Source organism: Ambystoma mexicanum, chromosome 2p, assembly GCF_040938575.1.
Source record: "Ambystoma mexicanum isolate Mex_15411 chromosome 2p, UKY_AmexF1_1, whole genome shotgun sequence".
NCBI classification, from domain to species: Eukaryota; Metazoa; Chordata; class Amphibia; order Caudata; family Ambystomatidae; genus Ambystoma; species Ambystoma mexicanum.
The window spans coordinates 1410374082-1410400960 of NC_090923.1; the positions used below are offsets into that span (position 1 = coordinate 1410374082).

Genomic DNA, 26879 nt, shown 5'->3' on the forward strand with positions numbered 1-26879 from the left:
CTCTAGCTATGAACGGGAATAAATGATCCATCAACATTTGAGTCGTTGCAGTGAATTCTCTCAGACGCTTCTGTCTTCTTGAGGGTTTTTGCTATGTCGGCATTAGTCGGTCTTTGACTTGATTCCTTTCGGTCTCTCTCATTGTTTTCTGGGGCTGCTTGTTCGGTAGGCCATCTCATGCTCTCTGTTGCCTTCGCTTGAGGGTCTGTGGCCATTGACACATGCCCTAGTTCGTGTGCATTCAATGTGTGGGTGCGTGTAGCGGTCAGTGCTACATTTTCATTCATTCCGTGCTGACCCTGTCTCCAGCTTTTCTCTTCATTCGTTACCTCAGGTGTGTCTGTGTCACTGCTAATTACGTTCAATTTTAATTTGTTTACCATACCATCAGATTTTCTTGGGACTGGAATAACTATATAGGGTCTGGGTGCCTTTGTGGGACTCATGCGTACATCATCCGGTGGATGCACTGCAATTGGACCGTTTCGTGCACCAATAAAGAATGCAGTCCTGATTGTTAATGACAGAAAGACGACGATAATCACTATGCATATACATATAATCGTGCGGTACGACAGATGGCAGCATTTCCTTCCTGGGAAGCAGGGGCACACCTCTGCTGGTGTGATGACCAGGTTACTGTTCTGGGCCCCCATTTCAATCATAACAAAAATTTCAATGTTTTATTCTTTTCGCTTACTCCATTATTGTTTCTCGACAGTTTGTATCTTAAAGTGTCTGGTGCTTCGCAAGTGTCCCCCCTCTTGTGGGTGGCGATTGTCTCTGGATATGGGGATACAGTTCTCTTGCTAGACTATGGAAAATAGATTAGACTAACACCTTTGGTGAGTCACATTCATTGTGCATATTCAAAATAGGTGAGTTCCCAGTCCACCCCCCGAATCTGCATCAATCCTGAGGACATGCTGAAATCTGTTCAATGTGATGCAAAATGGAAAAAATAGCAGAATTGCAGTTAATCAAAAAAATAAAAGGTGAAGTTCTTGTCTCTGTCCTCTCGATCTGTCCCTCGGCGGTAAGATGACTTGGTTGGTTCTGTTCCCTCGATCTGTCCCTCGGCAGAAAGTTCACTGGAATCTCCTCAGATACTCTCTTTGAAAGTTGGACAGCTCCACTTGGAGCATGATGCCATGGAGGAGCGTTCCCATATGCGCTACGTTAGCTGGATCTCTGATGAAGGTGATGACATCAACCTTTGCTGGGTTCAAAATTACAGGCCCTTCTTTTGGCGTGAGCAGTCCCTGCACTTTCCTGCTGCGTGGATTGCTACTAAGTAGTTTAGTTTAGGCCACAGTTGACTCAAATGTTCAGAGTTTGCTGGATTTCTAATGAAAGTTAGCGTGTCTGTGGTTCTTCCGACAATAGCTGGGCACTCCTCTATGATGCGAAAGAAGAGTGTATTGACGAGTTCATCTATAATTGCCTGAGGTGGAAGCTTTTGTGTCCTTATCACTGTATTCTGGTTACACAATGAAGGCTTCCACGATGACAGTAAGCAGTTGCCAAATTACTTTCTTGTTGGCAGGATCTTGGATGAAGTCTGTGACAATGGTGACTCTCCCTGCAAGTGATGGATATGTCTCTAGCACTAATTGGAAACAGGACAGCACATCCCTTGTGATATTTCTGCTAGGTGACACCATAAATGCTGCAAAGTGACGTCTTGGATCCTTGATGGTTCAGGATGCTACGATTTAGCTCTTTAGGGCGAAAGTCTTTGATCACACTCTATTTGAGTCTTGTTCTTACCAACGCTTCAGTGTGAGTGATTTACAAGTTTGAGTCAACAAACGTGTTGTGGCTTAGATGCGCAATTGTCTTCTTCACCCTACAACTGAGATGCATAGAGTGTCCGTTATGTCCTTATCCCCTTTTTTGCTTAGAGGAACTGTCCAGTTTAAGCCACAACCTGCAAACGGGTTCTTTGTCTTGGCTTTGATGCTCATGCGTCCTTCTTCCTCGTCATGGATCTTGTCGGCACATGCTGTGGTCCTTCCCCCTTGTCTATAGTTTCTTCACGGTGGTGTGCAGCTTGAGGGCTTTCTCCGATGTAGGGCTTAATGTCATTGAGAAAAATCCATGCTCTCCTGCCCTGCAATTTTACTGCTGATGGAGTGCATTCTTCTACGATGAAAGGACCATTGAATCTTGGCTCGTTCCACCTTTTCCTCGTGTGGTTTTTGATTAGGACTGCATCTCCACGGAAAACGAGTGGAACACAAAGACCTTGACCTGGGTCTGTTGCAGAGTCTTCTGCAATGCTTTGTGCTGTGCTGCACCCTTTTCGCCGCCACTGCAGCTGGTCTGAAATTACAGTAGGGCTGGATGTCATACAGTTCAGGTAGTTTGACAATCCGGTTCCCAGGACCTCTCGGGTTGGCTAGACATCGCATCTAGCTCTATCTCGTGGGGTAGGGGGGTATGCATTCTCCTTCCTGTGACTATCTCGTGTGGCGTAAGATGATGGTCGGAGCCTGGTTGGTTCTGAAGAGCATACAATGCCAGTGCAGCCATCCCTTCTTTAGAGTAAACTTCAACTTGGCTATCCTTTCCTTTAACAAGCCGTTGAGCCTCTCGCGTATGCCATTACCCTCTGGATAATACGCCGACAAGAACTTGTGCTTTATACCAAGCAACAAGCTGATCTGCTCAAAGACTGAGTTAACAAAATTAGCCCTGTTGTCTGACCTCATTACCTCATACACCCCCCATCTAGGTAACACTTCCCTCAGCAGGAATTTGGCTGCACAGGTTGAGTCTGGGTTTGTACAAGGACCTGCTTCTTTCCATCTAGAGAATGGACACACTACAATTAAGTACCTGTGCCCGTTACACACTTGGATCATGTCGACGTAATCGACATGCAAATGCTGAAAAGGCCCATTTGGCCTGGGGATGACTCCTCTCACTACTTTTAATGTGTGCCCAGCGATGAATTGCTGGCAGATTATGCACTTCACCATAAAGAATGCAACATGCTCAGCTAAATTCGGTATAAACCAGTCTTCCGCGAGCGTTGCTGCTACATTCTCTTTGGACATATGTAATGGGTAATGCAATTGCTCCAATGCTATTCTTAGTAGGGCTACAGGAATGACTGGTTTACCAGTGCTGTCTTGCCACCACTATCCGTCAGAGAGGTTTAAAGAACACCCTCGACGTTTCCAAAGGTTCTTTTCATCTTGCGGTGCCTCACCTTGAAGCTCCATTAGTTGTGTCTGCCCCATATTACTATAGGCTTCTTGTGTGGTTCGTGCTACCATCATTCTTCCCTGAGTGTACGCCACTTCCACTCCCATGATCGTCTCACTCTTGGATGCCATAAGCTTGGCTTCAGTGTCTGCTGCGTGATTTCCACACAACACAAAATCTGTCCCGTGAGTATGGGCAGCACGTTTCACGACTGCTGTGCCCACAGAGCTTTAGTGCCTTAATCAGCCTGTCCAATAAGGCTGCGTGCTGCACTGGTGTGCCATCTGCTCGGAGGTAGCCCCTCCTTTTCCAGCACGCTAGGCCTGCGTGCACAGTGGTTGTCACATTGGCGGAGTCACTGTACACCGTTACTCCCTGGTCTGCGTGATTCTCAATGGCGAGTATCAACGCCAATAACTCTGCAGCCTATGCTGAATAATGAGACGGTATTCGCGCACTGATGAGTACTCAAAATTCTCTGTTTGCTATGTGTTTCATCACAGCAACGCCTGTGTATCTGTGTCCGTCTTCTTGGTCAATTCTCGAAGAACCATCAATGAAAACGATCTCTCCTCCTGCTAGGGCATTTTCTTTTACCCTGGGGAATTCATCATAGAATTCTTCGTAGTTTGCACAGTCGTGTATCGGTTCTCCTTCAGTGACTGGCACGGCTATGAAAATAGCTGGGTTTACTGTTTTACATCGAACTATTTTGATCAATAGATTAGATATGATCACCTCATAGGCAGAAGCTCTTTGAGATGTCAACGTACCCTTTGGTTTCTCCAAGATGGCAAATGAGTGCTCGACATATAACCTCATAGAACATCCCATTACGATGGTTGTCGTTTTCTCTATGGCGAACGCTGCAGCAGCTAAGCTTTGTTCGCATGGGAGCTGGCCTCTCATTACTGGGTCCAGAATCCCACTGTAATGCGCCAGGGGCTTGTACCCCAATAAGGTTCTTTGAGCGAGCACTGCTGTCATAAAGATGCCATTTGTGATCGCGAACAGGTGGAATTCCTCAGCATAATTAGGAATTCCAAGAACTGGAGCTGTACAAATCACTCTTGAGTTCTGTAAACCCCTTTTCCATTGCCTCAGTCCTTTCAATCTTTTCCTTTGTCACCTGGGCCTTCTTTAGGACCTGTAGCAAGGGCTTGGTATATGAACTGTAGTTGAAGACCCATGCTCTAACATAATTGCACAGGCCTAAAAAGCTCTGCATTTGCTTTACCGTGAGTGGCTTTGCCGTGTTCATGATAGCTTCAGCCCTTTCTGAGGTTACCTTTTTCCCCTCATGCGATATTAACTGGCCTATGTACAGCACTTCCTGTGGACAATATTGCAGTTTTTCCTTGTCAACCTTATAGCCTTTCTCAGCCAGTATAGTCAGTAGCTGGACAGAATTGTGCCTGCATTGTTCTTCTGTTGTGCTGCAGATTAGAATGTCATCCACATACTGCAAGATGACACTTTCTACTGCAATATTGCTCAGGTCCATCTGCAGGACTCTGTTAAAGATGGACGGGGACTCACAGTACCCCTGTGGCAACCTCGTGCTTTTCAGACGCATTTGTCTGAATGTGAACGTCGTCAGATCTTGTGAATCAAGGTGCAACGGGATTGAGAAAAAGGCATTTTTCACGTCAATCACCGTGAAATATTTTGCCTCAACGGGTATATTACATAAAATTGTAGAAGGATTAGTGACTAGAGGAAACTCGGCTTCAACAATATCGTTCAATGCTCTCAAATCTTGGATTAAACGCCAAGACCCTCCCTTTGATTTCTTGACAGGATAAATCACTATTACATGGTGACTCTGACGTCACTAAGATGCCCTGGTCCATCATGGCGGAAATTGTCTTTGCGATTCCTTCATCCGCCTCCCTGGACATGGGATATTGTCGTGCTCTTGGTAAAATTGCTCCTGGTTTCAGCTTAATTTTCACTTCTCCCACCCCCTTCAGGATGCCTACTGTTAGACAGAAACCTGTGCAGTTCCCTTAGGGACCACTGCAAAAGATTTAAGACTACAGGCGTTTGGCAGTAAACCCACTTGGTAGCAGTCTGCACCACACAGATTCACTTGGTAGCTGTGGCTGAGCAGTCAGACTTCACTCAAGAAGAGTTGGGCAGTATGCAGAGTATACACAATAGGTACAGAGACACAGTAGTACAAACAAACACTGACCAGAGCTTTGGTGTAAAAGTATATAATTATTTATTTAAAAACACACTTGTGATTTACACTAGCAAAAACGAGGTAAGTAAATTCAGCACACAGTCACTATCATATATATACAACCCTATTCACTTATTAGACAAGTCTTAGTGAGAAACACCACTTATTTTCAGACAGAGGTGAGCGCTTAACTTAAGATGACACTCTAATAAGTTGTAAAGAAAGGGAGGGAAAAAGGCAGAGTTAAGGAAGCACGCAAGTTTCAATACTTTTACAAGGAACCACAGTTAGGCAGGAGAGGCAGAGTTCTACTGGAGAGCAAGGAAGTCAATTGCAAGGCCCACTCTTGGAGAGAGCAAGCAGAAGGGGTCCAGGTTCACACAGTGGGGTTATGCTCAAAGAGTCTTGTAGATAGTTAGCACACAAAGAATTAAATCAAAGTCAGGAAAAGTTAGCTAGGTTGTCCCAGGCCAGCCCAGGTTACAAAGTCGAGGCTTTACTGTCACACCGAACGATCTGTCGCAAGGGAAGCCAGGCGGGACACAGTACCTTAAGTGTGAAGGAAGCTCCAGCGGGGGCAGTTGTTCATGGCAGCAGGTGCAAGTCGGTGTTTCGTCCAGAGGAAGAAGAGGTCTCGCCTTGGAGGAAAGATGGAGGTTGTTGCACTGCCAGGGAAGAAACCAGCCGCAGAGTTCTCCGGTTAAAAGGCACTGCCCTTCTCTTCGCGGTAGTGGTAAACCGTGGTATTCCGGTTGCCGGGGTGCTTGGAGTGGGCAAGGCGGCCACGAGATTCTCCAGGAAGGTGAAAAGAAGGCAAAAGGAACAAGTTACTTACCTGTAACTGTTGTTCTCCAGCATGGGTCTGGCATGGATTCACATGCTCATGAATATTCCCCGTCGTCAGGCTGGGAATCCTCGGTAAAGAAAAAACCAGTATCAGTTTCGTTTCTGATCTGTCTTTCGTAGTAATAACCAATCACTGGTCTCTGCGTCATACTGACCACAGCCAATGACTGCCCTCTACCTAAGCACCGCCTCTGGCAGCCATCTTCAGATTTGGAAGCACGTGAAGTGGCAGTATGACCAAGTGAAGAGCCGCAGAGGGGTAGGCGGGAGGGTTCGCATGTGAATCCATGCCAGACCCATGCTGGAGAACAACAGTTACAGGTAAGTAACTTGTTCCTTCTCCAGCATGGGGTCTGGCATGGATTCACATGCTCATGAATAAAAGAATACATAGCAGTACACACATGCACAACCACGGGAGGTGGCAAAGGCTCAACATTAAGCATCACATCAACTCAACATTAAGCATCTTACCTCCTCACCAGGCTCACCTCAGGCGAACAGGTTGCGCAGCACTGCTTGGCCGACCCTGGACTCCTCCCTGGAATCCCGGTCGACGCAGTAGAATTTCGTGAAGGTGTGCGTCGACCTCCACGTAGCAGCCCTGCATATGTCCAGCAGGGGCACACCAGATAGGAACGCCGTGGTAGCTGCGATCGCTCTGGTGGAATGGGCTCTCGGACGGCCAGGCAGCGGTCGGTTTGCCAACCGGTGACAGCACATGATACAGCCGGAGAGCCATCTGGAGATGGAAGCCTTCGAGAGAGCCTTCCCCTGATTGACAGGTCCAAAGTTCACAAAGAGTTGTGACGTCTTCCGAAAACCCTTCGTGCGGTCCACGTAGAACTTCAGCGCTCTAGCTACATCCAGCGAGTGCAAAGTCCTCTCAGCCGGCGACGAAGGCGACGGGAAGAACACAGGTAACACCAAGGGTTCGTTGAGATGGAAGTCCGACGGTACCTTGGGCATGAAGGAGGGGTGCGTCCTGAGCACTACCCTCGTGTCATGGAAAGTCAAGTACGGGGCCTTGCAGGAAAGGGCCTGGATCTCTCCCACTCGTCGTGCGGAGGTGATGGCCACAAGAAAAGCTGTTTTCCACGATAGAAACTTCAACGGGGCCGAGTGCAGAGGCTCGAACGGAGGTCCCATGAGCTTGGTCAGCACCACGTTGAGCTCCCACGCCGGGGCCGGAGCCTTCACCGGCGGGAACGATCTGAACAGTCCCTTCATGAACTCTTTCACCAGACGATGAGACCACAAGGACGTCCGGCCCGTGGTTCTGGTGTATCGGGAGATCGCAGCAAGATGAATCTTGATGGACGCATGTGCCAGACCAGCTTTGGCCAGCGTCAGCAGGTACGGCAGTACTTGGGGAGCCGTAATCCGTAGAGGGTTAATCTTCTGTGCGTGGCACCAGACAGAGAACCTCTTCCATTTGTGTCCGTAGCATTTAAGAGTCGAGGACGCCCTGGCCTTTGCAAGAACCTCTCTGCAATCGGCCGGTATGTCGTATCCTCCAAACTCTAGTGCTGCAGGAGCCAGGCCTGCAAGTTCAGCGACTTCGGGTCGTGGTGGAGGATGGCGCCTCCTTCCCTGGAGAGTAGATCCGCGTCCGCCGGCAGCTTGATCGGCGGGGACGCTGACAAGTCCAGAAGGTCCGGGAACCATATCTGCCTCGGCCACGCAGGTGCGACGAGGATCATCCTGCACCGCGACCTCTTGAGCTGGTTGACGAGCCGGATTAGCAGAGGCAATGGAGGGAACGCGTAGAGGAACAGGCCCTCCCAGGGGAACGAGAAAGCATCGCCCATGCTCCTCGTCTGGGGAAACCTGCTGGCGAACCTCCGGCACTTGGTGTTCGTCGCCGTCGCGAACAGGTCGATCTGGGGTGTGCCCCACCGTCGGAAGAGGCGATCCACCAGATCCTGCCGTAGTTCCCACTCGTGGCACGAGCGCAGCTCCCTGCTGAGTGAGTCGGCGATGGTGTTTTTTATCCCTGCCAGATGAAACGGCACCAGAAAAATCCCTTGGGCGACGGCCCAATGCCACAGGTCCTGCGCCTCCTTGGACAGCGCTGGGGACCTGGTTCCGCCCTGTTTCCTGATGTAAAACATGGTGGTGGTGTTGTCGGTGAAGATCCTCACCACCTTGCCCTTGAGGGACGGAAGGAAGGACCTGAGGGCCCAAAACACTGCACGGAGCTCCAGGACGTTGATATGTAGGGACTTCTCCGTCGGGAGCCAGAGTCCCCTTGCGTGCAGATTTTCGGTGTGCGCTCCCCACCCTTCCAGGGAGGCATCCGTGGTCACAGTCTCCTGGTGGGCTGGGGTCTGGAAGTCCATGCCCGCCGTCAGATGCGCGTGCCCCACCACCGTATCGCTCGTCGGAAACTCTCGTCGAGCTTGATCCTTTCCTCGAAGCTGCCCGTCGTCTGGATCCAGCGCGCATCCAGGAATTCTTGCAACGGGCGCATCCGGAGCCTGCACATGGGAATGAGGTAGATGCAGGAAGACATCATCCCGAGGAGGGACTTGATGGACCTCACTTTGGCCGCGTCGGCCACCAACATCCGTTGCACCTTGCCCAAGATGGTCCTGGTCCTCTCCTCCGACGGGGAGGCCAGAAGGGACACTGTGTCGAGCCTCGCTCCCAGAAACAGTGCGACTTGCGCGGGCACCAGGTGGGATTTGGCGTAGTTCACGGAGAATCCCAGGTCCGTGAGGAGTTGGACGGTCCTTGCCGTGTGGACCACGGCGAGCTCCCTCGTCTTGGCGCGGATGTAATGACGCCCTTGGACCACGAATCTGAGGAATTTGCGGTGCCCCTTTAGGATGGGAATGTGGAAGTAGGCATCCTCCAAATCCAATGACGATAGGAAGTCTCCTTCCTCCAGCTGACCCAGGACGTGCTGGAGGGTGACCATCCGGAACTTCTGCGCCTTGATGAACTTGTTCAGACGTCGCAGGTCCAGGATGGGGCGCCATCCTCCCGTCTTCTTCTTCACGAGGAAGTATCTCGAGTAGACTCCGGAGCCCCGAAGCCTCTTTGGGACGAGTTCGATGGCGCCCTTTCTGAGCATCGCCTTTACCTCCAGGAGAAGTTGAGGGACGTGAAGTTCTTTCCTGGCCACGGGGGGGACGCGCGGGCACCTTCTTTGAAACTCGAGCGCGTGGCCCCGGGCCAGGGCGTCCAGCACCCAACGGTCGGTGGAGATGGACTCCCACACGCTGACGAAGCCCGCCAGCCGGCCTCCCACCGGGGTGCTTCGGTGGGGGCCCGACCCCAAGGCCGGTTCAATCCTGCTTGGACGCGGCCTTGCCGCCTTGACCTCCTTGGCGACGACGGCGGGGTCCGCTAGACTTGCCTCGTCCTCTGTAGGCCTCTTGCGATGACGAGCGGGCCGCTTGACGGTAGGAAGCGAAACCGCCGCCGGAACCTTTGGAGGCGCCCTTGCCTCCGCCGCTCCGAAAGGGCGTCCGTCGTTGCAGGACTCCAAGGGCCCGGGCCGTCTCAGTATCCGCCTTGATGGCCTGAAGGGAATCGTCCACTGTCTTCCCAAACAGGTTGTTCCCGTCGAAGGGCATGTCCAGGACTCTGGTCTGGACGTCCTGCCGGAAGTCCGTAGCTTTGAGCCATCCACGACGTCGAAGGCAAACACCGTTGCCCAGCTGGCGGAATCCAGTGTCGGCGATGTCCGTCGCCACGGTGATGGCGTGGTCCGAGGCCACCTCACCTTCCTGCAGGATCTCAAGGGCCTCCGCCCTCTTGTCGTCCGGCAGAAAATCCAGCAGGGGAGCCATCTTGTACCAGAGCTCCCTGTCGTAGCGGGCCACGATAGCCAAGGCGTTGGCCGCTTTAATCGTCGTCGCTGCCGACGAGATGACTCTACGCCCCATAGTATCCAATTTCTTTCCCTCGCCGTCCGGCGGGGAAGTCGATGTGGAGGCCGCACCCCCCCCCCGCTTTCTTCCTGGCTGCCGCGGAGACGACGGAGTCCGGGGTAGGCTGCGCCCGGAGGCATAGGGGGGCCGTGTCCGGGACCCGGTACTTTTTCTCGTACCGGTCTCTTCTAGCTGGCGTCGTGGAAGGGTTCTTGAGGAGGGAAAGGCCCTCATCCCAAATGTCGTCCAACAGAGGCACTGCGAGGACCGTCTTCCTCTTGGCCTCGCGCCGCTGATAAAGGAAGCCTTCCTTTTTCTTCTCCTCAGGGCAGAGTTGGAAAAGCTCGGAAGCCCTGGAGATCATGGAGTGGAAAGATCCGATCTCGTCGGGCGGAGAGGCCCTGGTGGGAGGCGACGACGGAAAATCCTCGTCGTATGCCTCGTCGTCCGTACCCGTCGCTGCCGTGTCAGTCCCCGTATCATCCCCTCGGGTGGACGGGGAGGAGGGCTGGAAGGGGCGCGACGGTTGAAAAGGAGGTGGTGGATGGATCCTTCTTTTCTTGGTAGGGGGAACACCAGAAGGTCCCGGTTCTGGATCCCCCGACGGGAGAGGTTCCTCCGTCGGTAACGGTAGCCTCGTCCTTATCTCGGAGCATAAGGACTGTATGGCCAACAAAATGGCCGCCGAGTTGTCTTGCGGCGCTGGCAGAGGGGAATCCGACGGGCGAGCAGGGGCCCCGTCGGTATCCTCGACGATGTCGTCGTCGTCACCTGCGTCGGGGTCCATTCCGACGGGCTGGCCTTCTTCCACGCCTAGGCCGTGGCTTAAGACCTCGATCAGTTCCTCTTCTGAGGTTGAGGCCGACTCTACGACGACGCCCTGCCCCCCCCTTCTTCTTCCCCACGGAGGGTTTCACGGGGGTCCTATCGATGGGCACAAAGGAAGACTCCCTCCGAGGAGGCAGGGAGATTCTGGGCCCTGAGGTCGCCACCACTGGTGCAGCCACCACAGGCTGAGCCAGGGCCGCCGCGACCGTTTCGATAGAGGGCTTGGCCGGATGGATCAAGGCCTTCACCACCTTAGGTGCGCTCACCGCCTTATCCTTGAGGGAGGGGGCACTGCCACGCTCCTCCTCTGCCTTAGAGCTCGACCGGGGCCTCTCCAGGAGCTTCGCCGGGTGCTCGGCCTTCCTCTTACCCGACCCAGAGCGTTGGCTCGTGGTTGATGGTGCCGGGGAGGGTGCGCCCTGCCTGGCGCCCGCAGAGCCCGACCGTTCGGCGCTCCCGGTGCCAGCGGACTCGCGGTGCTTGGCCTTATGTTGGGCCCCCGTCGCCGGGGCGCCCTCAAAGGTCTTAGAAGACAGCTCGGATTTCTTCTTCTTCTCGCCAGACGGGCTCTTATCCTCCAGCCAGTTGGCGAGACGTTGATGGCGGTCCTTCATGGTCCGTTCCGACATGTTGCCGCAAAACGCACAGTCCTTCTCCACGTGCGTCTTGTCCTCATGAAGGCAGTAAAGGCAGAAAGAGTGTTCGTCCTCCTTGAAGACGTTCTGCAGCTGGCATCCAGGGCAGACCCTGAACAGCTTTCCGGGCGTCGAGCTTCCCTTCTCCTGGGCCATCTCCGAGACAGGGCCTGAGAAGCTTCTGGAGTCCTCCGAAGCGTAGCTCGACGAAATCTTCACCCTTGAGGGGCACAGATGAATCCGACACGGGTCCCCGTTGATCGGATGTAGGATCGGTGGAGCTTGAGGCTCTTTTGACCGAAAGAATCGAAGTTTTTTTGTGAAAAAAGCGCGAAAAAAAAAGCACTAACGCTCGAGAGCAATAGCACGAGGATCCCAACACATGAACGTGCGGTAAAAATCTGAAGATGGCTGCCAGAGGCGGTGCTTAGGTAGAGGGCAGTCATTGGCTGTGGTCAGTATGACGCAGAGACCAGTGATTGGTTATTACTACGAAAGACAGATCAGAAACGAAACTGATACTGGTTTTTTCTTTACCGAGGATTCCCAGCCTGACGACGGGGAATATTCATGAGCATGTGAATCCATGCCAGACCCCATGCTGGAGAACTGGTTATCCCCACCAGTCAAAGGAAGAAGACTCTCCGGACTGGAGATCTCTTCTGTCGTCGGGGAAAAGTGGTGAGACGGTTCAGCAGGGCTCCACCGGTGGTGTCGTCGTTGCAGGTCGGCTCAGCTTCTCCCTCCTCGGATTCTTAGGTCCTGTGGCGACTTCTGAAGTTCCAGTCCCCAAAGCCCTGCTTTTATGCAGCACACCCCCATTCACTCAGCCTAGCTGTCAATCAAACATGCTAAGTGGTGAGCCGGCCGGCTCACCACTTGGGCCAATCACACAAGAGTGCGACTGGAGTTACCAAGGTAACTCAGTCCAGGGTGCCTTAACCCCCTCCCACACCTCCTGTGGTACCCAGACAGAGTGGCACCACTTTTGGAGGCTTCTGTGGAGAAGCCCGCCAAAAAGTGGAACAAAGGGCTCGACTTGGGTTGGAGTCACAGAAGAGAACAAAAACGCCATTTTAGAATCGAGTTCTGGCAAAAAATACCAACCAGTGAATTAATATTAAATAAATAAACCAGCGGTATGTTCGAGGCTATAAGAATTAAATAATTAAAGTTGGTAGCCTCGAACAATGGGAAAATCCCATAGAGATATATTTGCGGTCGAATATAAAAAGTAGTATTCACTGCCACCAGCCAAAACTCGATCAGGGGGGATGGAGACGTGCCCCCTCGAACAACAGACCCCGGGCAATCGAGTTGCCCCGACCAGTACGTCCACAATATGATGGTTTGTACCAGTTTCTGTTAATAATTTGGGACTAGTAAAGCCAATGGTGACTTTACATGCCCTGGGAGACAGTAGTCAGTCCCAGGGTAGGGAGTCTATGTTGGGGGGTCGCTACGACACCCCTGGGTTACGGCACGGAGGGTTCTGTGTAACCCACATCAAAAAATACATGAGACCCTATGGAGTAAAAGACCCCATACCCCATACAACACATGGAAAGTTAAAGGAACACCTCAAATCATGTCTAAGAGTCGGAGCAAAAGAATCTTACTCTTAGGAGGAGAGAAACAAATAAACCCCAAAAATCCAGCAAAGCTGCTGGGGGACTCACTAGGTTTGGGAAATTAGCCTTATGGAGAATTCTCCCTAACACCTACGTCATAAGGTCCTGCGGTCCATACTGAGATAGGCACCTGGGCCATGTCGTCATCAAAGTATTCCGGACGTATCAGTGCCAACATCATTCTCTAGGGCACTTCTCTTTTGATCATTTTTACCCAAAATATGAGACTCACTTCTATCCTTGTCTCTTCTAAGTCAGGCTGTTCTTCAAACAGATCGTCATCAGTGACGTCACTCGATACCCTTCTTCAATGGCGAAAATCGCACACCATTGTCTGCCTTCATCATCGCAGCCTTCAACTAATTATATCCTACCTCGCACTGCTGCAGCATGTATCATCAAGGGAAATATTTCTCCCTCCTCTTCAAGCATTAGTATTCTCGGCCTGAATAGAAATTCGTCAGGGGTTCTCCTGACCTTGTCCGCAAAGCCTGGTAATCCCGCCATAAGTACACATATGCCATATACAAAAACCTGCAAAAACCTCAGGTTCCAGAGGAAAAGCTCTCATGGCCCTGTGTCCCGAATAGGCTCTGATCATATCGCACACGTTTGAATAAAGCATTCCCGGAGAAGAGCATACAATGCCCTCCTCTGTAAACGAGATGGTCATATTCAATTTTGTCATTAAATCTCGACCCAAAATGTTTACTGGGGTCTGACGGGAATACAACAAAGGTACATTCATTTTCCATTCCCCTATGGAGACTGGGAGTGCCTCTGTAAAGGGAACTCGACTGTGAGCTCCTGTAAAACTCTGAGTATCTATAACCTCGCCGGACAAGGAAAACTTGCCTTCTCCTATGCACAAGTCTGTTGCCCCTGTATCAACTAAGAAGGAATATTCTTTACCTCCTATGGCGACATTCACCCTAGGTTCCCTTTTAGGGTCTGGTGTCACTGATAGGATAGAGCACATCAGGGTTCCCAGTGAGCTGTCCTAGCTCATGTATAAGTTCGGTCCACTGTACACTTATGGATTTTTTCCATTCCCGGGGTTGCCTCCCCTAGCGGAGTTTGTGCCCTGCGACATTTGCGGTGGTGCCTGTTGAAATTGCCCTTGTGGCACATTCCCCATGTTCGGGGGTTGAACCCCCTGCTGCATGCCTGGTTCTTGCTGCTGCACTCTATGATTCTGTGCGCCGCCCTGTGGTGGGATCACAGGTGAATTTGCCACGGCTGCCCCCATTCCTTGGCTATTTTGCCACGCGCCTTGGCTTCTGCACAAGCGTGCCAGATGCCCTGTCATTCCACACAGCCAACACACTGGCGGTGGTCGGGCTATTTGTCAGTTCGCCATATCTGTATTGCCCATTTGCACGTTTTGAAAACCTCCTTGATTCCCTTGGACACCTCCCTGATTACTCTGCCATCCTCTTCCTCTAAATCTCCTTCCCCTTGGGAATTGTCCTACGATACCCTGGTTATTCTGCTGTCATTATAGCTCCCATATCGGAAGTGTCTGGGTAAAGCACCCGTAGCGCTTTCCATACTGCTGCTATGCAATTGTTGAATGGCGCTCCGTCATGGGCAGTGTTAATTATGGTAACACCAGGGTACCCAGCCCGTGCCCATACATCGTCTGCTCTCTCACCGAGTATGGCAATCAGGAGACCTTTAATGTCCCCTTTAGCTAACGTGACACCCCCTGTCATCTTTTCTAACTCATGTATCCACTTCCCAGCTCCCGATGTCAGCATTGGAAGCTTGTTTTTCAAGTTCTCTCGATCCATGTGTGGCCATGGAATATATTGCGGTCTTGCTCCCCCTTTTTCTAGAAGCGGAAATTGGAACATGCAGACTCCCTTTTCTTTCCCCATAGCTCTCCTGTCTACTGCTGGGGTAATATTCCCGCATCGCCGTCTACCTGGCAATGTCCACAACCTGTCCACATAGACGTGCGCAGACACCCCCCTCTGACCATGGGGTGTTCCTTGGTGTCGGTCAGACTATGATGTAGATTCTGATGCCCTTGGTGTGGACTCGCTAGCGTCTGACCGTCTCACCCCTTTGTCCCTTGGGAGCCACTTTTCGCGCCGTCTTCCTTCTTCATTTGTCTCACACTCCATATCCTCTCCGGAGTCGGACATCTATCACTCCCAATTCACTTCTTGCGTCATCATCAGTTTTACTGATTTCTAGTCTGTCCAAGGACAGTCTCCTGCTCCCACTGCTTTGGGTGATGTCCTCCGCGTCATACAGTTGAGTGCTTTCCAAGCGCTCGTCTTCCCCCTCTCCATGAGATATTCGTTCTAACCCCATCTTACCATATATCTTATCGATCGTTTCCCGATGCTTCTGGTGTTGAAGTCATCCTCAATATTTGCCCACTAGTGCCTGGTACTGAATCATACACGGGGTAAAATTCTTCAATGTCTTCCCATTCTACAACAGGATTGGGTTTTTTAACTCCCCTCTCCAGATATTCGAGATCACGTGCCCTCTGTCTACGCTTACGTTCAACATCATCGAATTCTTTGCGCTTCCTCGCTTCTTCTCTGACCTTATCTTCTTCCCTTCTCCTTTCATTTCTACGTTCATCTGCCCATCAAATTTCCTCATTTTTCACCTCTTATCCTTTTTTCACATGCTCTCTGCTCTTCTACCAGTTTTTCCATGTTCTGCCTGTACTGGTCATAGGCTGCTTTCTGTTTGCGATCGAGCTGCTTTCCTTGCTCTTCGCATTATAGCTGTTGTCGCTTTAACCCATCTTTCCTTTTTATCCTTTCATCCCTTGTTTCCCTTTCCTTCTCCTTCTCCCTTCTCTGTGTCTCAGACTTCTCTCTCGGTCTCACATCATCACTTCCTTTTCCATTGAGTTTCAACAATATCTGGCCTCCCATCCATTCGTCTTTTGCAAATGCTGTCTCATCAGTTGTCTTCACTTCCTTTCCATTTCGTTCCCTTTGTCTCTTTATCGAGAGGCACACTTGCCTGTGCCTGATCCTTACTCTCATCATCGCGTCTCTCCTTGTCCCTCACCTCGGGACTGCAGAGGTAAGATTCTTATCCTGATCCTTCCTTCTATTTTCATCACTACTGTACGTAGGTGACTCATATGCGGGGTTGCTGTAGCCCGTAGCTGCCTTGAGCTCTCTTAATGGGTAGAGTCCCTCTAACTTCCCTCGGTTTCTGTTTCAGGCGGGGCAGGAGGCGCGGTAGGCGTCTCACCCCCTCCGTGCATACATTTAATATCCAGTCTGCAGGTGGCTCTTCCTCTTTTGACTGTATGAACATTTTCCAAAGTTCTAGAACAGTGAGACGTTTCTCTAGTTTTTTGCCTGTATATGTGGCATGCAAATAAGTCGTCATATGTTGTAAAACGACTTTAGATAAAGACCCGTTCTGTGCCCAATGCATAAACATCTTGTGGGCGGTACCCTTAACCCACTCTACTGTATTTTTTAAGCTTGAGTGCATGTTTAGGCAATGTTTACATAAGTGTGCTAGCGGAGTAATATCTTCTATGCTTAAATCTGTTCTAGCAGTCTTTCATGCAACTTCACCACACCCAACAATACGAGTGAGCACCAAATATCGCAAGCTCCAATCCAATCTTTTCCCGACAAATTTTCTTTCTCACCAATTGACTCAAGGACATCAATTCATGTGCGATTCCCTCTCAACTATAGAATCGCGTAAAACCCCTAATCAATTTCAAACATCAAGGAGACAAATTTCCTTACATGTGACACATCAACAGAACATGTATGACAAACGTTGAACAGACTAGACAGGCACCAGCTGGACACATATCTCTGCCTTCTAATCAATACCCCGACATGGAATTTACACAAACTCCTTTTACGACGTCTTTAATCGTCGTAGTAGCGTAGTCTTTCCCTATTTTGTGGGACTATGAGTTCACGTTTCTTCTGACCGCTATATTAAAGCGCAGGAACAAGGCGTATCCTCTCTTCTCGGGTGTCTATCCCGGTATCCTCTCTCTTTATCTCAGGTGTCTTCCCCGGTCTCCTCTCTCTTTATTTCAAATGTCCACCCCGGTATACTCTCTTTTTATCTCAGGTATTCTCGAGCCGTTATCCCTATATATATATATATATATATATATATATATATATATATATACACATACATACAGTCTTCTCTACTTCTGATTATTTTGTTTTCTCCACCTCCCTCCGTTACCTTTCCCCTTACTTGTTCTATTGCCTCAGGACATTTGCCAAAGCATACATTTTCATTTCACCCACCGCTAGCATCGTTGCTCTCTGGACTCTCGGGATCACTGCCTCCGTTACCGCCTTTTTTTTTTGGTCTTTCATCTGATCCACTGCCCGTAGTAATGGAAGGCTTTATGTTTTTAAAACCGGTGCCTTCAACCCACTGCAGTTTTTTTAACAGTATTACGCTATCATTGTCCACAGGAAGCTTCACAGTCTACTCAGCCAAAATGGCGAAGGACTCGTGATATATCCGAAGACCTAGAGTTACTTTGTGTCGACAGTCAATAGGTGTCTTATCAATAATCCAAATTCAATAGTTGATGGTCAAGACCATGCTCACCGCTACCAAGCGCACAGGTGGGAGGAGTGACCTCTGACGGGCCCATAGGATCAGAGCTCCCCCTCAAGTACCTTAAGACGAGATAGCTGCACCTTGAGGAAGATGGGGTGCAGGATTCTCTTACTCCAACACCAATCAATAAGGACAAGTCAATGGTTTGGCAAAGGGAAGTCCGTTTAATGACAAGTACAAAAAACAGAGAAACAAATGGAAATCATCAGAGCTGCGATCGCCTGTCTCGCTTCAACTCCCCAATTCTTCATGCAAACAGTAACTTTTATAGCAAATGCTCATCATCATTGACATGTAAAACTCATAAGTTTGACATGCAATTCTATTGGTTGCAAAAGGTAACTTAACGGGGCAGGCTTCTATGCTCTTAAGTTGTGATTCTTCGGAGTTGCTGCTCTCCTCCCTTCCTTGGGTTGACCTCAAATTCCTAGCCATGAGCTGCTTCTTACTGAGTTTTGATTCTGCTCTTTCATCTGACTTGGAGCTAGATTATGAACCCTGGCCTGTTTGTCATGTATCATCCTAGGCTTAATTCTGCTTTTGTAAAATGGAGTCGCACTTGTATAATGTGCTTCTTGAGGTAGATATATAGTTGGCGCTTGACGCACTATCGTCCTACTAAGCATTGCAAGCAGTATCGTTTCCTTGCGTTCCAAACTTATTTACAGGCATTTAGAGAGTTTACATATTTCCATCCTGCTTTCAATGGTTACGTTTCTTTAAAGTTCAGCATTGTTTCGTCTTCTATCCCATTTCATCATTATTCGCAACATTTCGTCTTTATTTATCACCTTTTTGGTTATCGGTTCTTTCATCTGTGAGTCTGTCCGGGCCATTGTGTCATCACCATTCACCTCCAATAAGGACCCTTTGGGTCTCTTCAGGGACAGTTTGTAAGTGGTCTTCATTTCGCGCCAGCTGCTGGTATGGTTGTCTCAATGGGTACCATGCAGCCCATGGTTGTATGGTTATTTGCGCTTCAATAGGTATACAAGTCCTTCTGATGGGTACTGGACAGAGCCCCACTGTGGCTCTCTGTTGGTTTATTTGCTCCTTATACGTCACATATCTTGGCAAGTAGGATTCTGGTGTATCAAAATGGGTGGCTGGAGTGCAGGTCATATTTGGGACCTCCTCTACACGAGGACCAAGACCTAGAGACACATCTCTTGCGACTTTTCGATTCCTTGTCCGTACGGGACCTTGAAGGCTCCCGATGTAAGTCGCGTTGTGAACCCTAACCCGAAGGCGTGCGAGCAACGGTACAAGACCGATCCTGGCCGGCTTCGTCAGAAGGCGCGACCGGACCTGTGCCCTGCAATTGAAATATCGCTAACATGTATTGTTTAAACGCCGCCCATTCCTCTGGAGTCGAGGACTTCGTAGGGCACGTAACCCTCCTCGAGGCACCATCCTCCGAGGAGGACGGGGAAGGCAACCAGTGACGGCGCTCCCTAGAGTGCCGGGATGAAGAAGACGAGTGTCAGGAAGCACTCCGGGACCAAGATCCCCAGGACTCCTCCCGACGCGGAGAGTCACCCTTCGAGTCATCGGTGGAAACCCCCTTGGACTTGGAAGTCCGGGACTTAACAGGCTTAGAGCCCTTACCTACCTGGAGCTTCCACTTCCGCAAGGCCTTGGCAGTCAGCGACTGGCATTTCGAGCAGTCGTCGGTGTCGTGCGACTCGACCAGGCACCACAAACAAATGCGGTGGAGGTCGGTGAGCGACATTTTCGACTTGCAGTCCCGGCAGGTCTTGAAGCCAGACCGCAGAGTCGGAGGGGTTGAAGAGAAAGACATCATAATGATGAACACACAAAGTTAACACGTTCGGGGAAAAAACGGAACTGAGGCTATGAGCGACGTGCGTCCTATTTAGGACATCCTGTGACGTCGCCCTCGACGGAGGCCTTCGAAGGACATTGACTCAACGCCATCGACGCAGGACGCCCTCTGCCGAAAAAGTTTCGTAAGTGCATAGCTGTGGACATTACACATTCGAATCTGGTATTCTGTACTTTTTCTCTAGGCAATCCTTTTTTGGAGGGCAGAGAAAGGAGTTTTCATTAACAACAAGCCATCTTCCCATATGTTGTCGAGCAACGGAATGGACAACTGATTTCCTAGAGGACCATCTCCTTTGGAAAAGGAAACTCTCCTCTTTCTTCTCTTCAGGAACCAGGTTGAATAGTTTTGCTGCACGGGTCAGCAGTGCATGAAAGGATCCAATCTCATCCGATGGAGAGTCCCTGGAGGGCAGATCCACATCCGGGAGACCGCCATCAGCTGAAATTAGGTCATCAAACTAATCTGTTCCTTGTGAGGTGTCAGTGTTAGGATTAGTGTTCATGTTTATGAGGGTTGCCACAGAGACGGAAAACAGCCTAGGCAGAGGAGGCACTAAATGTGGCCTTGGCCCGAAGGGCAATGGTGGACTCCAAAAGGGCGCAGGCCTTGCAGTCAATGGCGGACTGCTAGAGGAAGCAGCATGGGGAGCTGCTGGAGGCAGACGCTGTTGCAGCTCTTAAACAAAGGTGTGCAGAGTAGACAGGATATCCTGCATTAGCCAAAACTAAATCACAGGTGCCAAACCCCTTACTTGACAGGACCTGAATTATTGACCATTGTATGGTCTTTGTGAATTGTGCGCTGTTAGGCAAGAATTGATGTAGTAACCCTGTGTGAGACTACACAACCCTTGTCCTCTTGGTATTAGGTAACCCACCTATTGGTATAGGCATGTACTACACAAGTTGGTAGCGTGACTGAGCAGCCAGGGTTATCTCAAGAGAGGTAAATGTGAGCTGTAGAGCTGTAGCAATGAAATCCACCAATACAAGTAGACAAGTAACACTTGCACTCAAGGTTTTAGTTAAAATAATAATTTATTTAACAGTAGTTTTTATATAAGCATTCTTTAAAAGGGCAATATATGTAGCAATCAAATACACTTAAAATACTTTCACAGAATCAACACAAAGCTAGTAGATACTCTTTAGAGATGCTGCTTACACACTTCCTACACCCTGAGGTGGCTTCACTAACTAGGACAGTAATTGCATTTATATATCACTAGTACACTTTGTAGATTCTGAGATTTGCAGAAAGGAACGGTTAAGGGAAGGAAAAAGGTTAAACAGGTTCTTAGAGCATGTGAGCACTTTAAATCTTCCAATGAAATCTAGATAAAAACCTTTTCCAGCAATAGTAGTTTCAAAAACCAATGTATCACCTATGAGGGACATTAAGAATCAAAGCAAAATGGATAGAAGAGTCTGCAGGGAGCCAGGACAGCCTAAGTGAATTGAAGCCAAGTCTAATCAGCTAAGGCACTTCTTAGATAGTAAAAGTCTTACACAGAGTTAGAGGGTTTGTTGAAGAAAAATCACTGTAGTGTCACAAACTGTTACACTTGTAAAGGTTAGAGCTGAAATTAACTCTAGCAAAGCAGATACTGCAAGTCTCGACTGAGAAGAGCAAGCTACAGACACTGAGCTAAGTACCCCAAGGCAGAACAGTACCTTTGATCAGAAGAAGAGGGTCCAGCTGGCTTCTGTTTGGTTGCAGCGATGCAGATCCTGTGTTCCTGGGCCTCAGTCGTGGGGACTCCTGCGGCAGCAATTCAGAGGTCGGCGGCAGCTACAGGTTCTTTTCGGATCAGCGGCACTTTGCGGTTTCAGTGCTCGGTAAACAACACTACTGCATTCTTGGATACCAGTTGGGCTTCCTTCACTCCTTGAGTCCTGCACTCCGGTGAGGGGGCTCGAGCTCTGGTCATCCTGCTTCTGGAGGGTCCTGGGAGACTGCTGGAGCTTTTGCCGGATCACAGACATTGCACTTGACTACAGATTTCTCGGCCCCTGTCACTCAGTTCCTGCAGCAGCAAAGAAGTACAGCCAGTCAGGGAAGGAGCTCCAGCAGAGTTCGTCTCAGGGTTAGTTGATCCGACTAACCCAAGGGAAGAAGTTGTCCCTTCCGGAGCTTCTCTTGTCCATCAGAAAAAGGAATTTCAGCACAGCAACAGGGCTTCACCGGGCGGTTCAACAGTCCAGGAGGATGCAGCAAGCTTTGTTCACGGTTTCTTCGTCAGGTTGTTTTTCCCAGTGCTCGACTCCATCTTCAGTCCCAAAACCCTCGCCTTTTAAGCAGGTTTCTCCCATACATGCACAGCCTACCTGTCACTCAAAAAGCAGGGTGGCTGTCCTGCAAGGACAGTCAGCCAGCCAATCAGGACTGGGTGCATTCAGGCATTCCTAAAGACAAAGTACAGGGGAGTTTCGGTAACCTCCCTCACTTCATGTCCTTCCAGACACACTGGAGCCAGAGGCGGGTTTGAATACTGAAGCTCGCCAAAAGCAAAATGAACAAAGGGCTCAAACCTGGCTTGGCGTGCAGAGTAAAACCCAAGAAAGACTTCACAAACAGAAAATGGCGACAAAAGAAGACCAAGGCTATTTTGACAAAATGGTCACCCATGGGTGCTATACTGTGGCTGAGGATTCAGCCAGTGGTAGAAAAGCACATGTAGGAAAATTAAACCACTGCCACCAGCCATTTAAAGTAGTGAGGGTAACATAACACATGTTACAAGAGTAAGTAGGAAAAGGGGCTACTAGGTAACCCCCATCACTCACATAAAATGGTGTGTGCTCGAACTACAAAGAGAAAAGGTAAGTAAAGTCAATTTCACTTTACTATTCTTGGGAACAGTAGTTCTCACAAGAAAAGGTATTTAAACCTTAGGAGAAATCTAAAAGATTTCGCTTTGACACTGCACCGAAGGTGCTGTGTGTCATCAAACAAAAAGTAAATGCCTATGGGGTTGGTCAGACTTCAAAAACAAAGGAAACACATAATCCAAAACAGATGAGTGAGAAAAGGGGCTCACTCACTCCAGGGTTATAATTAAACAAGTCTTTAAGTCCAGCAAAAGAGCTGGGGGTCTCTAAGGTTGGAAGGAATTAGAACAGACATGAGAATGTTCCCTAACATGCGACAAGGCACAGCTCTGACTGGGAATTGCTGAGGCAGACCCTGGAACTCAAAAGTGCAGCTGGGAAGGTCATATTGGGTGAAACTCTTAGGGATATAGCTTGCTGCAGATCCTCCAATAATTAATCAAGAATGACTATACCTTTCTCTCTACCTAACATGTATCCCCTGGCTGTAAACATATGAATCCACTCTTCTCCATCACCTACTGAGTGTACCCTTCATATTCTATTTGTCTAATTGTATCAATATTATAGTACCCTATTCCTGTATCCCCTTGTTGTACATCACTGCATTTCATCATATCTAGGTTCACAATATATAAAACCCAGCAAGTGCACAAAAACAGATGTAGAGACCTGCCTTAGCAACTTCTACTCACATTACCCAGAAAACCTGCTGATTCAGGAGCAGGCTGGCTGATATTAAAAGCACAGAAACTCCCTGGTGTGCTGGTGCCCCTGAAAGGATGTTATGCTCGGGTGAAGCCAGAAATGTATCAGGCCTGGCTACTGTGAAGGCATCATGAAGACACAGACAAAAGACTTAAAGTTCAAAATAAGATAATTTATTAAATGAATGTCTGGATGATAGGAGGCCTAACTTGCCCTGTATGCTAAGGTGGCATTTCCCTACCTGAACAAAACTAAGGACAGCCCGAGTCAAAGAGTTCAACTGAAAGGTCTGTCTCTGTCCAAAACCTATCCCTGCCCTCACAACTAAAACTAAGCAATGTGTTGGGATGTCAATAATGAAAGAAATAGTGTTCCAACATAAAGTTCTGAGCTTTGTCCAGCTCTTAGCCTCTTCTTCAGCTTCCCTTCCCCAAATTCAAGAAAGTTCACAAAAGTCTTAAGATTACCTTTTCCAAGTCCAATGCAATACAGTTCTACACAATCCTCCTGGCTCCCTTCCCCAAGTCTCAAGCAACACAAATCAAATGCAAAGAGGTCTTGAGGCTCCATCCTCAAGACAGCACTTGTAGTCTATCAAGTCTCAGGGTTCCCTTCCCCAAGACTTCAATGTAGCATCTTCTGGTTAGCCTCACCAGTCTGCTTATAGTGCTTTATCCTTGGTTTCTTTCACAATGTCTTTTAGTTTTCCTCATTTAGGGCTCACTGGTCTAGGCGCAGTTGTCAGACCACATGGTCCACCCATCACAGGTTTTTTCCTGTGTACAGATTCACATTAATTTGTCAGGTCTCAGCCTGTTCACTTTAGGGACAACTTCACACTTTCCTGGTTTCTCTCTGTTAACCTCTTGGCTATGGCCCCACTTGTCACACCTCTCTTGCCAGACTTTGCCCTTGTCGCACTGTTCCAGTTATAAAGTTCACTTTCTGGTGGTCTGGTTCATACCCCACTTTTTGTTATACTTCTTCACACTTTCACTATTTTCTGCATACTTCTGGAGAAGCTGGCCTTCCCCAAACTAACCTCACACAGTGAACTTGTTGACTGCCTCCACAACGATCAATCTGGATTCCAGCCATCCAGAAGCACGGAAACTGCTCTTCTGAACACACGTGAAGAACTGCTTGCATCTCTGGATTCTAACTCTCCAGCTGTCCTCATTCTACTGGATCTCTCCTCTGACTGTGGCACGGTCAACCACTCCATCCTCATAAAAAACAGCTCCATGATACCCTGGATATCTCGGAGCACGCACTGGACTGGCTGACCTCCTTCCTAACTGCCTGTCTCAGGTTATTCTGGACACTTTCTCCTCACCTACTTCCTTTGCCACATGTGGTGTCCCGCAGGGCTCCAACCTCTCCCCCTGGCTCTTTAACACTTACCTTGCTCCGATGGCACAAATAATCTCCTCTTTCTCCCCCAACTTCCAGTGCTAAGCAGATGACACTACACACTTTTTCAAACTTACTGCTGACCCTATTGCTTCCTCCATCACCCCAGACTGTCTATCTGCTACCCAGTCCTGATGCACTTCCAATGACCTCTGCCTCAATGCCAGCAAGACTGAAATCCTTCCTATTGGGACCCCTGTTCCCTCTTTCTTCCCCATCACCCGGGCCATCCTCTATGGGCTCTCCCCCCTCTCCTTCATCTGAAGCCAAAAACCTAGAAGTCATCTTTGAATCCTCTCTCTCCTTCCTCCCTCACATCGAGGACGTTGCCAAAAAGTCCAACTTTCAACTCTTCCTTCTTAAAGGAATTCTCCCTTTTCTCACTTTCCCCCAGAAGCTCAATGTTACCAGAACTCTGGTTTTCTCTAGGCTTGACTACTACAACAACCTACTCTTGAATCTAACCTCTTCCTCTCTTTGACGCTTCCAGCTAATCCAGGATAGGACAGCAAGTCTTATCCTTGGCCTGAAGCCCAGGGACCGTATCTCCGATGCCCTAAAAACTCTTCACTGGCTCCTGGTTGCTGCACGGCTTAAATTAAAATCCCTCTGCATCATACACAAGGCTGTATGCGGCCGTGGACCACACTATCTGCAACTTACTATCACTAAATATTCTCCCTCTAGAGCTTTATGTTCCTCAGGTACCAACTCTCTGTGTGTGAAGCGTTTCGCCAAACAGAGGGCCGGAGGCTGATCTGTTGCTTCAGCAGGCTCACTCTTGTGGAACAGCTTCCCCCTTCCTCGTCGTCTTGAGCCGGACCTCCTAAAATTCCAGAAGCTCCACAAGACTTTCCTTTTCACTTCCTTCTTCCCTTCTTCCCTCCTCTTCTAACACCACACCCGCCATGAATGGAGACCAGGGCCCTTATGAGTCCTCGGGAACCTGGCACCCACACCCAATCGTCTCCGCTTTTGCCTACACAAAGCATTTGCCTCAGCACCCACTGGCCTACCCCACAATAGGCCTGCATTTACCCCCTTACTGCAGCTCAACGCTCCCTAGCACTTACTATACTTGCCACTTACATCTGCTGCTCACCCACGAGCACAGACATTCCAGCACTCCCCCCCTACTCCCCTCTTCTCTCTTTGCACTTGCATGTTCTGAATATGCACAAGGCCTTGTAGGTTTGTCTTTATCCTCTAGTGTTTATATTATGTATTACCCTTGTTCCCTCCATATTGCCATGTGGGTGCTTTGAAACACAATTTACTTGTTGTATAAGTGCCTAACAAATGCACAATAAATAAATACAAAATAATGCTTTTGAAATGGGCACTTTCCTTTTGGCTTCTGTTCGGCATTAGCTTTGCCCATAAAACAAAGTTCTGCATTCAATATGCCTATTTTGGCTTAAGTTCCAATTTTCATTCAGTTCGGTATTCAATAAATGCATTTCATCATTGTTTCAAGTTTGCACCCAGTTCGGTATTCAATATATGTATTTCAGCATTGCTTAAAGTCTTAACCAGCACTCCGTTACTCACACACAGTGCACTCAAGGCGATCCGGCTCCCAGTGACTTCCCCAACACTCATCGATCTTCGGCTTCCTCTCCGGCAGCTCTGGCTGCCGCCTTCTTGCTTCGCTGGTCCACAAACCGCCCTCTGCGAGACACGCTCAGACTTCTGGTGCAGCACCCGCCGGCGTCTCCGCCTCCTCCAGACAGACGTGAACAGCGTCCTTTTTTTCCTGCTCGTTCACTGATGCTGCTACGAGCAGCCCACCGCAGAGGCTCCAACTTCTGTGGCAATCCAACGGCCCATCTGGCCTGGGGGCTCCACAGTTTTCCTGGGCTTCAGCCGGTGTCCTGGCTTCCTCGTAGGCCCCACCACGGCTGCCTCCTCACGACACGGGTCCCCTGCTCGCACCTTACACACATGCCTCCCTGTCTCTCCTCAGGTTGTTTCACTGGCCTCTCCTTATACACCTTAACCCTCCAACAGGTTGCAGGTGTGGATTCACCATCAGACTTGCCTAACCATAGTTAAAGGGACATGCCTGACCCTCACAGTTCTTTGCAGGCATCGTCCTCGTACCAGTACCAAAGTGGTGAAATAAAGGTGTAGTATTCATTACTAAGTCTCCTCTTCTTCAACCCAGTGCTTTCAAATGTCAAATGTGGGGAAATGAGGTGAGCTATTCTACAGTAGCCTACAAAGTCAGGGGGAGAGCTAGGTTGTTCTTCAACAG

General features: G+C 49.4%; 1 protein-coding gene across 8 annotated transcripts in view; it reads right to left on the minus strand.

Moving 5' to 3' along the window:
- Window positions 1-26879, minus strand: part of LOC138567561 (uncharacterized) — a 2466350-nt gene that overhangs the window by 689154 nt on the left and 1750317 nt on the right. The gene's annotated exons all lie outside the window — the stretch shown is intronic.